This window comes from Falco peregrinus, chromosome 8 (genome assembly GCF_023634155.1).
Source record: "Falco peregrinus isolate bFalPer1 chromosome 8, bFalPer1.pri, whole genome shotgun sequence".
In the NCBI taxonomy this organism is placed as follows: domain Eukaryota; kingdom Metazoa; phylum Chordata; class Aves; order Falconiformes; family Falconidae; genus Falco; species Falco peregrinus.
In genome coordinates, this window is record NC_073728.1 from 11,958,147 (window position 1) to 11,971,409 (window position 13,263).

General features: G+C 44.1%; 1 protein-coding gene across 39 annotated transcripts in view; it reads right to left on the minus strand.

Moving 5' to 3' along the window:
* The window catches only part of MAP2 (microtubule associated protein 2), a 235,665-nt gene that overhangs the window by 90,557 nt on the left and 131,845 nt on the right, over window positions 1–13,263 (minus strand). For 34 of the 39 annotated variants that reach the window (XM_055812576.1, XM_055812599.1, XM_055812580.1 and 31 more), the window contains one exon: window positions 13,019–13,078. The exons of the other annotated variants lie outside the window; for them this stretch is intronic. The gene's annotated coding sequence lies outside the window, so the exon portion shown is untranslated. The remainder of the gene's footprint in view (window positions 1–13,018; window positions 13,079–13,263) is intronic. 39 annotated transcript variants of the gene reach the window in all.

The following is a 13,263-nucleotide window of genomic DNA, read 5'->3' on the forward strand; positions in this document are numbered from 1 at the left end:
CAGCCATGTGGTGCTTTCAAGATCAATTCGTTAACAGAAAGTGAAGTATTCAATTCAGACCCAACTCGATTTCATTTTAACCCCTTCCTCCTGCTTTTCTCTGCATCTATTCATACATAGAAAAACAATTGACAACTCATACAGCATTCCAGTTTCTCATGCATTTTCATATGTGTTTTGATGGGAGCTCATGTTCATGATAGTGAATCAAAACATCTGTCAATAAAACTCCTCTCTCAGGAATTACAAACATGACATAACTGTGATGCCAGAATACATCTAAAAGAACGAAAAAGCAATGTAAGGAGTGCATTACACTTTAATGGCACCCTCTTCAGAGAAAAGACAACAATAGAACCTGGCAAAAGATTTTCTGCATTCAGCAACACCGCCTTCCATTTTACTTCCCTTGTCATCTGCACCAGAAACACTGAAAACCCAGCACTGCTGCAGTTGTAATGACTTAACACCCACCTCAAGCACATACAGAAAAATACCCTAATTTTGTAGGCTTCAGTGCTTTTAAATTATGTTTGTTACCATGAGAACTTGATCAAAATGCCACCCTCAAGCTTGCAGAAGGGGGGGAAAACAACAACAACAACAAAAAGAATCTACTTTTAATCACTGGTAGTACACTTGCTGCATTGCAGCATTTTCATAAGCTTCACAACCTTCTGCAGTAAGAGGCAGCAGAGATGCCCAGACAGATATATTTTGCTGAACACTTTATTCTGGAAAAAATATAGCTGACAGCACGGTTGTCATCCAGTACTATTATGCAATGTTCCATGTATGGAAGATAAAGCACACATACATGTTCTGCACCATGTTACAAGGCTTGATTTGAAAACTAGACAATTACACATATATACAAGCCGGGGGCAACTCTGACAGCTGCTCAGGACAAAATATTTTTTTTTTTGTGATATCAGAGATAAACCAAAGCTATGAAACCCTTCAGTTTCTTCTCCATCTTTATCCATTTGCTAGCTTTATAAATTTAGGTTGATTTTTATGTATCTATATTTCTGGAAATTTCAAAGATAACACTGTATCATCTAGGCTTTTTTTTTTTTCCTTTTTAATTTACAGTCTCATCACCTTTGGATTAATGGTTATGGACACTGCTTTACTGCAGTTTGACTAGGAGCCATAGTTTGCAGAACAAGCACCCCAAGCCTGCAGCCGCTTCACAGGAGGTAATTAGCAGCGTAGCTGAATCAAGAGCCAGTAATAAACTACATAAAGTAGCTTGTTCAGCTGTATATGTGTTTAATGCTGCAGCTGACAGACTACAGGAATGACATGCAGCAATGGTGGGCTAGGATGGAGGAAGAGTTTCACACCTCTGATCAGAATAACTTACTAGCCACTTACTCAAGGAGTCATCTCACACAGCTCTCCCTTAACAAAGATGTCCTTTGTAGACAACACCAAGTTGCGGGGGAGCATTGATCTGCTGGAGGGCAGGCAGGCTCTGCAGAGGGATCTGGACAGGCTGCACCAATGGGCCAAGGTTCCATGGTACAAGGTTCAACCGGGCTCAGTGCCGGGTCCTGCACATGGGTCACACCAGCCCCACGCAGCGCTGCAGGCCTGGGGCAGAGCGGCTGGGAAGTGCCTGGTGGGAAAGGCCCTGGGGGCGCTGGGTGATGTCTGGCTGAACATGGGCCAGCAGTGTGCCCAGGTGGCCAAGAAGGCCAGCAGCATCCTGGCTTGTACAAGAAACAGTGTGGCCAGCAGGACCAGGGCAGTGATTGTCCCCCTGTACTCGGCACTGGTGAGGCCGCACCTCGAATGCCGTGTTCAGTTTTGGGCCCCTCACTGCAAGAGGGACGTAGGGGTGCTGAGCGTGTCCAGAGATGGGCAACGGAGCTGGGGAAGGGTCTGGAGCACAAGTCAGATGAGGAGCAGCCAAGGGAACTGCGGGCGTTTAGTCTGCAGGAGACTCGGGGGGGACCTTATCACTCCCTACAGCTACCTGACAGGAGGCTGTAGGTAGGTGCGGGTCGGTCTCTTCTCCCAGATAGCTAGTGACAGGACAAGAAGAAACAGCATCGAGTGCCAGGGGAGGATTAGATTGGATATTAGGGAAAAATTTCTTCACTGGAAGGGTGGTGAAGCATTGGAACAGGCTTCCCAGGGAGGCGGTGGAATCACCATCCCTGGAGGCGTTTTAAAAATGCATAGGTGTGGTGCTTAGTGCCATAGTTTAGTGATGGATTTGACAGTGCTGGGTTAACGGTTGGACTTGGTGATCACAACGGTCTCTTCCAACCTAAATTCTATGATTCTATGACATATCTACACATCTACAGGAAGGAAACTACCACTGTTCTCACTAAGACATCAGCCAGACTGTATCCCATTTAAGGTGAGAACAGAATGAATTTCCCTGTGAAAGCCAAATCACCCTCTTGAGGATACTGTCCATGCCAGAGCATTAGGCATCCTTTAGACTTCAAACAAACCAGCTCCAAGAGGAAAAATCCATCAGCCAGAGAGAGATGGCATGCCCTATGCCAGAAACCCTGGCTACCATCTTCTCAAGAGGAAAATAAATGTAAAGTGAGTTGAAAGAAGGGGAAAAAATAGACCTTCGGTGAAGTAGACCCAGTTCCTCACTTGCATCTTTACAGGTCTATCCATTTTGAATGTTATGTGTAATGTGTGTATTTGCAGCTGTACTTTGACCTGTCATGAGTTAAGCATCACAGATGATAGTGTTCTTCACCAGAGGAGGTGACAAATCCAGGAAGCAGCAGCAGGGAAAAGCTCAGGCTGTACAGGGAGATTGTACCACCTAGGCCAGAGAGGTACAAACATCTTCCAGTGACACTGGATGCTCACAGCTGTGCAGTAAAATACAAGTGTACTACTTGCTAGAACTTAAAAGGTCAGACGGGGAGTGTGTCATACCCCCTATTAGGCAAGGTCCTAAAGGAGATTTTTTTTAAAAATCACCGTCAGTCAATATTCTGGGTAAGAATTCTACGCAGCATCCATCACAAGTGATTTCAGTGAGGTCAAGAGAACTACCTTGACTAACTCACCTCCAAATCTGGCACCCACTGAATGCCTGGAGCTCCCACCTCAACCTCTCCCTGCTCCCACACACGTACAGGACTGACTCCCACCAATTTCCATGGGATATACACCATGAAGCCAAAACATGAGCAAAGCTTGACCCTATATACAGAAGACAATGGGCATATCATGCCTGAGGGTGGAACATGGTGCAAAGAGATTTGACAAAAGACCTATGAGGTGGGACACAAAGAGCAACCAGAGTTACAATAGCCATGGGTGAGCTCTGCATTACCTGCTTTCAGGCCCAGGACACGTAACACTGTGGATGGGCCAGTTTAGCCCAGCAGGACCAGCTCAGACAGCCCCTTGGATCAATGGCATCACTTTTCTATTTTTTTCCTCCTTTCCTTCTGTTTTTTCTTCCTGCTAACTGTAGTGAAACCAGGATCACATTCCCATAGGGTTGCAAAGAGAGGACAAAGAATGTTACGATTATCAGTGACGATAAACAAAACTTCTCTCCTTTGTGTTCCAGGAAAAGCTTGGCTTATTCTTCATAGACATGGATTTTCCAGGAAATTAATAATGTTAGCAATTATAAGGTTCTTTAAATAAAGATATTTTGCTTTTACTATCTATAGACTGCTGAGACTATGATTGTCTCACCTCTTCTTTGGATTATTGTTAATTTATTATTTGCTGGCAACTTAATCTTCTTCCATTAGGCATTAGCTGCATAGAATTTCCTAAAATTGACCAAAGGATGAAGAAATTCATGCACTGATTTAAGTACCTTCAAGATTACCTCACTCAAATAGAGGTTTTCTTTCTCCTACCACTGTGGTATAATATAGGTATTCCTATAATCACGAGGATCCTGTGAAAAGCAGAACAGTTTTATGGTTAAGGCACCGAGATGCAAGATTCAGGCCAGGGCTCTGCTGTTTACCTGCTCCATGACCTTGAACTTTTGAATAAATAAGCTGTGCCTCAGTTCTCCCAGCTGTAAAACACGGATTATAATGTTCACACTGTCTGTAACTTGACTATTTATGCTGCAAACCCTTCAGGGCAAGGGCTGTCTCTTCCAACATGTGCGAGGAGGCTCTGGCTCCCAACCAAAGCCTTTGCATCCAGACCTCACAAAGTTTTGCTCAAGAAGGGACATTTATCAGACACAGCATCTGCCTGGAGGCAGGATGACAAAGTTGCAGCCACAAAAAGGAGACCCCAAAGGAGAGGACTGCAACATTAGCCACTGGCACCAGAGCTAGAGTTGCTTCTTGAGCATGTTGGGGGAGCAGAGGAATCTGGGACGCCATGTGCCTGCTTGACAGCTCTGGGGACAGAGGCAGCCTTCAGCTTTGGCTGTTTAACAGCTCTAGCCCCTGAGAGCCTAGAAGCTCAGCTCAGACCCCTGGTGCTGCTGAAAGGGGCCCTGATCTCTTAAAACTCTCAGTGATCAGGCGGGACTATCAAGAATAGCCACAGTTTAAAATATGTATGTGAAGCCTCTGATGAAAGTTGCAGCCCACAGACTACATTAAGGAGCCCCTGCTGTTGATGCTAGCATAAAAACAAATAAAAATGCAGATTCTTATTTCAACTCTGTAGGACTGCTGGTCTGACCAACTGGGTTGTCTAAATGGCTTAACTCTTCCCCCCTCTTTCCTCCAGAGATCTATATAAAGCTTTTTGCATTTCTACTTCTGATGGATGCTCATTTCCAAAAATACTTTTACAAAGAGCTGCCTTTGGTAGAAATTAAAAATGTGACACCATGTAGTGCCAGAATGCATTTAAGACCACATAAATCACAAGGTACGCATCGAGTCCCTGATGCCAACCTGCCTCCACAACTACATGCCAGGTACTTAAAATTTCTCCCTGACATTAAACCAGTATTGTCAACCCCAGCTCAATTCTGCCGGTTAACTCAGCTGAAGCTGTGTGAATGTACAAGCAACCCAAAAATACGTGCTCCCTAATTCTCTCATTGTGTTTGTGCTCTGGTTTCCTGTCTCTGCCTGTCTGCTGTGTCTATCCCTAATTATGAATCACACCAGCCAGCTCCTATCATGTTTGACAGAAGATGTTAAGCTCCTACCTTTCACCATAGGAAATCCACAGATGGGTAGAGGAGAGATAAGATATTAACGCCTCTATGAAGGGAAATGCAAGGAGAAGAGCTCAGCCCTTATTTCTTCTGATTATCAGTGTCCTGGCGGTCTAATCAGATGTAGAGCTCACATGCAGCCATAGCATATGCTCTTTCTGGCCTGATTAACTGTCTAAGCAAAGACAGGTAGAGGATGAAACAGGTGCTGGTTAACCTACAGTGGGAAGTCACGGCAGAGAGGACATAGAAAGTTGCTGAGACAATGCTACGTGGAACTCGAACTCAGGAGACCCCAAAGGTCTGAGGAGTAAATGGAGATAATTTGGTTCAGAATCAGAAAAAATTCAGGGGAAGAGAGCTGAGGATGCAGGGAAGAACCAAGTGCTGTGGGTGCGAAGGATCAAAGCAGAGAGCGTGAATCTTTCACAGGGAAGCAAGGAGATGAGAACACTAGTGGTACCTGGTACCACAGGAAGGGAACACAGGGGCTGGAGAGTTAGGTGTAGGCTGCAGGTAGCGTGGTGTAAAAGGTCAGGAGTTGTGAGTAGAGTGCCCACACTGGATACCACCCCCTCCTAAAAATTAATACAAATTATTTTAGTTTACAAAATAGTTTAATTGGCAACACCGTTTCCAGCATTGAGCTGAACTCTAACCAAGAGGGAGATCTGATCTCAGGCATTTCAAAGTACGGATTTGCTCTGAAAGGTACAGGCACATTTCAGATTGTGAGAGAAGGCACTTTCATGACTTTACCACATCCTCCTCACTCAGGCCAGAAAATAATAGCTTTTCTCATCTTAATTTGCTGGGTTTATTGCTACCTGAAGCCAGATATCTAAACATTCAGAACCTGGGGGGAAAAAAGGGGGCATGGGGGTCTAATTCCATTTTAAGTCCAACATTTAGATTAGTTTTTAATGGAGCTGAATTATTTTTCCTGTTCTGTTACTTACTACGCTGGCCAATAAGCAGGAATATGGAGCTGCAATAGCGAACTTTTGCTGTATTAGAGCGAAAAATATTCCCAACAGAAAACATGCTAAAACAGCAAAGAGACTAGAGATTAAGTTGGCCACATGTGTTTTACAACTCATAATACACTGGATTTTAAGTAAAAACAAACAAAAAAAAGTAAAATAGGATTAGATCCCTTGTAGCTGCATAATGTATATGTTTTCATGCTGATACATCCCAGGTGAACTGAATCACATGGGTATGGTTTTCCATCTACAACTTCCCAGCATGAACTACGGGGTCTCTAAGCTACTAATTACACTGACAAACACGGTCCTCACCAGTGTGCTTGTCTGGCTGCTTATACCTCCACACCTCTTTGTAGATTTGACTGTAAGCTCTACAGGGTCTGGAACAACTCTGCTGTTTGAGCACACAGCGTCTAACACAACAGTGACCTAATCCAGACTTGGACACCTAGTTTTTAATATTATGGTAGCTAGAGCCATGAATCACGGAGCATTAACAAGAATCACAGCAAAGCTGTTGCACACATATCTAGTTCCCAGGCATGCTGCCACTAACCCCAGACTCGATCCTGTTGTGTCTAATTCTGTTTTCATTACACTCATTAAATGGAAATATAATTCTTCCATGTTCTGACAATTTTTAGCAGCAAAACTGATGCAAGAATAATTGTATAAGCAAGCAAAATAATATTTTTTTTTTGCGCACAAGAAGTCATAACTAAAATAAGGACACTGGGGAGTTATTATTAAGAGTACACTGCAGAAAAATCTTACAGACTGGTAACATCATGAATTAATTATTGAGGAAGGACTACTGATCAAAGTGCCTTGCAACCTACCCCAGATATCTCACACAGACATGGCAAAAGGCACAACAACAGGCAATCTTACAATTTTGTTACAAAAACATCCCGAAGCCTTCTGATTTGGAATTCCAGGATGATATGGAAAACAAAGAGAACAAGATGTGTCTGTAATGTCAGGATCTCACTTTTCCTGTGCAGATCACACTTGTATGTGAATAGAATCACATATTACATCGCTCGCTCTGCGTAATTATTGCAGCTGCCCAATGGCTAGTGTCATGGCCAGAGCCCCGGCTGAACAACAGCTTCCTGCTTCAGAAGGGACTGAAGTCTTGGAGGGATTCAAAATGAGGGAAAAAAATGACTCATCTTAAGGATGACAACTAGAGTATTTTTTGGTCACGATTATAAAGAGTTTTCTTTCATCAACTGTGCTGGAAAGAACATTACGATTCAAACATCTGTTCTCCTCATAAGTTTCATTCCTCAATACAATGAATCTGCGCCCCTCACACCCCTCTCATGGAGAATGCTCACAGCACTCCCATTACTCCCACTATTTTTCAAAAGCGTGTTTACTAACACAACTGCTTAAATACACGAAACTCAGGCTTCATTCTGAGTGTCGTTTCGCAGCACTGAATGTAACAGGGTTGTGATGCTCAGGCTTTTGGTGACTCGCGCTACAAAGCCATTTACAGTTAACGAGTAGGAAAGGGATAATTTTTCCCATGAGCGCTTTGTAGGCAGCACTGACTTCCATCCCTCCCTCAGTGCTGACAGGCGAGAGCACATCCCTGTATCCTGGCCCTGACACCAGCCAGAACCAGATGCTTCATAGGGAAGTTCAGAAGAACTCAGCAGCGGGGTGCTATAGACAAAGGTGACTTTAGACAGCAGCTGGGTTTGCTGTGAAGATAAACAGGGGAGATCTGGTAGGTCAGACCACTGGAAGAGGCATGTGATACAAGCCCTTTTTGGGTAGTCACCAGTCCAGTCACATCGTGGTGGATGGCATAATCAGACTGGCACACAACTGCTCTCCAGTTCCCATTAATGAAGGGCTGGTACAGGCACCGCATGGCAAGGACTGTATACCTTTCAAAACAATCGGGTTTAGAGTGTGGGTAGTTCCTTTTTCATATAGCCATAAAGCTATAATCCTTAACAAGATGATATATTTTCAAAAGGGTGTCTGTGGCAAAAATTCAATTGCCTTTAGGGAGCTGAGCTTCTGCTCCATGGTGTTTTCTTTCCCTCCACATGATTCAGGAGACAAAACTCACAGTTGTGAGAATTCAGCATTACCACACTGGACTGGTTCTTGAGCTACAGGACGTATTCTGTTGACTTTACTGTTGGAGATGCAAAAGAAAATATACTTCTCAACTGCAGTAAGTCTGTACAAAACCAAAAATCAGCTCATCAGCTCACCTTCACCTTGCTTAATTTTGCCCTTCTATAAAGTCATTTAAGTACTGCAGAAGAATAGAAGAGCTCAGTATTGGGGTTGGCTGCTGATCCTGACAAAAACATTGAGTACAAGCTACAACGCAGAGAACAGTCCAGTTTCCCTTACCTACCAAACTCTTCCTCAGAATTAAGCCCCTTTGCTCATCACTTCAGATAGAAAAGCAAAGATGACATTTCCCTCTTCCTCTCCCCACCCCACCCCCCCCCACCCCCCCCAGTTTCTTTGGCCCACCTCTTGCACCCAAGGAGCTAGGGAGGTGCTTACCAAAAAGCCACAGCAAGTCACATAACCTCTGCCTGTCAATTCCTGCCTGAACAGCTTTGCTTCTTGGATGCAAACAAGTATTAAGCATCTGCTAGTGAGTCACCCTGCTAGGCAGGATTATAGTACTAACACTACCACCATCATCATCGTGATTTACTAGTGACAGGGGACATTCTTCTTGCTTTCCACGGCTTAAAGACCACACCTGAATTCTTTAGAAATGTAGCAAATACTACCTTGGATAGTTGATAAATACAGTAACACAGTGCTCTGCCTTTATAACTTTGGTTCAAAACAGGTGTTTTGAAACAAAAGAAGGTGCAGATAATGGCTATTAAGATAATCAGAAGAAAGGATGAAAGAGAAAGGTTGATTATAAAATCAATGACAGCCCTCCTTGCAGAGGAGGAAAGAAGTAGATTGATGATAAGGGATAAATACAAAGGGGGAAAAACCAAAGGCTAGTTTGGTACAAGAACCCTGTGGCCACTGGTAGGTTTTAGCTGGAAGCTAGAGGTTCCTTGCAAGTGAGATTGCAGTACAGCCTACCGGTTCGCAGGAGACTATTTTTAAGAGGGAGGCTGAAGAAGGAGGATTGGATGCAACACTAGCTGTGACAGCAGGCATGCCAAGAGCCCTCCTTCAGCCCTGTGTCAGAACTACCCAGGTGGGAATGCCTCCTTGCGACCCACCCAATGTCAAACAGGAGACACTCAAGCTGGCTGCATGGGAAAAGTGAAGACAATGCCAATAACACCACTAAGCTATATCTTGCGCTCTGCCCATTTATCTTTTCCTAGCGTTACAAAGATCATTGAGAAAAAAAACCCACAAAGCAAGAAAAATGAAAAAAGAGAACACCTCGAGTTTTTGACTTTTGAGAAATCAAGACAGCATTTCATCTGTAGGTACTACAAGAAGTCCTTCTAACAAGTATCAATTTGCAACCCTTTTCCTAAAAATGGTTCTAATCGTTGTTCAATGACGTCTTTCTGTACAATGTTAACTTCCAACCAGTAGTGAGGAAAATTTCTAAGCCTGAAATAAAAGCTACAGTGTATTTAAAGTGCAGTCATTTAAAGTGCAGTTAGCTCTCTACAGAATGCATGTAAGATGCACTTGTATTTGAAGACATTCCAATCTAATCAAACAAAATATTAATGCAGAAATGTTCTCCCTGAGTACACCGCATGTTCACCCTGGCCTCACGCTATCCTCGAGACTCTGCTCAGGATGGCTGCTGCCAAGCACCATCCCCATCTACGCATCTCTCCTTCTGAGCATCAGCAGACTGACAGTAGAAAAAGCACAAGTAACGCTTATACTTAAAAGGCTACTCAAAATCATTGGGAATGTCAACAAGACAGAGCCTTTGGAAGGTGTTAGAGTTCGCCGTCCTGCTTAGAAGCAGCCCCACACCAGGCCTAAGCAGAGTATAGGTGAGCAAACTGTCTTGGTATCTTCCTGTCGTGCCTTCATAGACCCAGCTCACACGCAGAGACAGCACAGTGAAAAGCTCGTGTAAGAAGGAGATGCCGAGTTTGCTCACAGCACACAGGGATCACGGGGCCTGGTGACCAGGGTGAACAGTCACCGCAGCAGACCCAGAAGCACAACTATCACACACAACACACTAACAGAACACAAAAACACACTATCAGATAATGCCATAACACATCCAAAGCTGAGCCCTCGACTCCAAATGCTGCAAACAGGCTGTACTGACGCCCTAGCTCAGACAGACATGAGCTTTATCACCCACTGCTGCAGCCCTCTGTACCACCTTGCTGGTTCTGTTACTCCTCCCCCCCATCCAAGAGCCCAGCCGTGGGGGATGCTTTTACACAGGAGGCAACGCAACAGTGTCCTTCTCCTGAGCCTCTACCTCCTTTATCACAGCTTCCCCCGTCACTCACCTGCAGCACCTTATTTCCACTGCAATTTTTCACTGTTACTTAGAAAAGGACACAGGAAACACAGCAACGTCACGAGGTATTATACCTTGGTTTTTACCTCCTAACCACTGATGTAGCAACTCTGTGTAGAAAATGCTAGTTCTAACATACGATTGCTTACCCTTTTCATTTCAGACTTGCCCACCCACTTCTGTCTATGGTATCCCAGCAGCACCAGGAGGCTATGGGGCACTCCACAGATATATGTTTCATTTCAAGAGCAATAATTTAGGCCCTTCAGATAAAGACGGGACATGCAGAGACAATTCAAGCTTTGCACAGTAGACGCCTGAGAATTTACTTTATCACCAGTGGAATATTATCAATGGACAAATGGTGAATGCAATAAAACTGCCCATTACTTTAAGTCTTACAGGCTAATTTAATCCTTCATTTAGTACATGCATGCTGCCGCAAGGGTACTCTGGGGCCATGGGAAAATTCCTGAAGCGTGCAAGATCACTGCAAACAGCCTTATGCTGCCCTCCACCCTGGCAGACGCTGGCAGGGAGCCAGCCTGCAGGCACGCTGGGTTGCTGTATGTGCTGGCTGCCCCAGGGAGCCTGACGTGAGCAAATGCCAGGGCTGGGGCAGCTCCTGCCCTCCTTCAAGTTCACCATCCAGAAGGCGAATGCTCCTTCCCGAACTGCTGCGCTGCTTGTGCCATGCTTTCCAAGGGAAGGAGTTGCACTGAAATTTAGCGTGACAACAAGAGACACCTTAAACATAAGGCACGTCAGTGTCTCCTGTCCCCGAGACACTTACACACACAGCCTTTATCTGACTCCCACAGCCCATGGCAGGTCTGTGCTGCCATGGCCTGCGAGAGAGAAAAGCTCACGGACAGAAGTGAACCACCTGGTACTTGCACATGTGCTTTCTACAGCCTAAAAACCTAGAGGGCCAAATTTGAATCTTGATTTCCATTTCCTTCAAATTCATAGAGCCAGAAGAGACTGTATGCAGAATTAAACTAGGGGGTGGTCAGGAAATGAATATATTTATGGGCTTAAGAAGTCCAAAGCCAGCCTTGTACGCAATACTTCACATTTAAGTGCATATGTATGTGTACGCACAGATCCCCATCATATACTGTTATGGCTGTTGTTCATTCTTCAGTATCTTCTTGCCTTACTTTAAAGCTGTGCTTGATCTTTCCATTTTTCCATCATTAAATATCTTGGCAGCCTCAGAAGCATGGCAGAGTACTTGAGGAGAATAGGGAGATAAATTTTGCTCGCTGTTTTAAGTATAATCTCACAGAAGAAACATGTCCTAAATTGGCATAATCCAGCACCTTTTTATTAATAACAACACAGAGGCAGTAACCAGCTGAATAAAACTGTTTTTTGCATGTGTGTTCATGCTACCCCTCAAAGGACGCGGAGTCTGAACCTCCTCTATCTTGCTAAGCTGAGAGAAGATCCTGGGAAGAGGACCACCATCCCATTATGTCTTACATCTCACGCTCCGTGAGCTTCTACAGGCATCTCCTGAGCTCACTGAAACTTGCTTATTTCACTTGTGCTGTAAGGCCAGAGTGATCACAATGCTTCACCCCAGAAGAATGCCAGTATTTCACCCTGCCCTGCCCAAGCCAAGTTACAACAGCAGAAACTTGGGCGCTTTGCCACCCTACCCATGCTGCCCTCCCGCATTTCTTCCTTACGCTTCATATGTAGTCTTTCAAACAAACTCCATTCCCATTTGCTGGAGTTCAATATTCTGTCTTTAGCATTTCAAACTCATGCTTTTAAGAACAGAAATTATGTTTACTTGTAAATCAAGCTGAAATGAATACATGAGCCTACAGAAATACTGGCAAAACAAGTATCTGCTCATCTACATGATAGAGGCAGCACAGGTTGCCTCAAATACTACTTGTTTTTAGTCGTCTGAGACAGGGGTCTCCTGAAAGTTTTCTTTCCCAAATTGGAGAACAAGCGCATTTCTTTGATCTAACACAAATCATTTTCTGTTCTGGAGACAAGGCAATATTACTTACTTGCCCTTACTCTGCCAAACCATTCTCATCTTTTCTGTGGTAGAACTCACTGCAGTAGCAGGACATGACAAACCAGAGGAGCAAGCAGCAACAGTCACCTGTCTCAGATGCTCTGCCTTTGTATCAACAACATCTTAGGCCCTTTCTACCCAAAGCCGTAAGCAGGCTTTTGCTAAGCCAAAACTAAGATGACAGCTGTTTTGACAATGGTATGGTGGCTCACATCAGATACAGGAGGCTTTTAAGATGAAAACCAAGGAGGATCACAGAAAAATAAGGTGTTCGAAGAGTTTTCTTTTTGCTCTCTTCTCAAGCCTCCTTGGTCTGTTGAAGCAGCCTCCTTGTGAAACTATGCTAACAAGTAAAAAGGTCGTACCTGTTTAAGCAGATGATAGGATGCTGTGTCTGGTTGTTAAACAAGGGAAACTCTCTCTGCCTATAAAGAAATAGAGAAATACACACTATTTAGCCTCTATTCAATGAATTTAGAATAAACTCAACACTATGAGGACTATAACATACTGCATATCTGTACATTGATGTCCAAGCCTTTTTCTCTCGGCTTTATTTCCCAAGGCTCACTTAAGACACATTAATTCAGATACTCTGTTCTGTCCACCC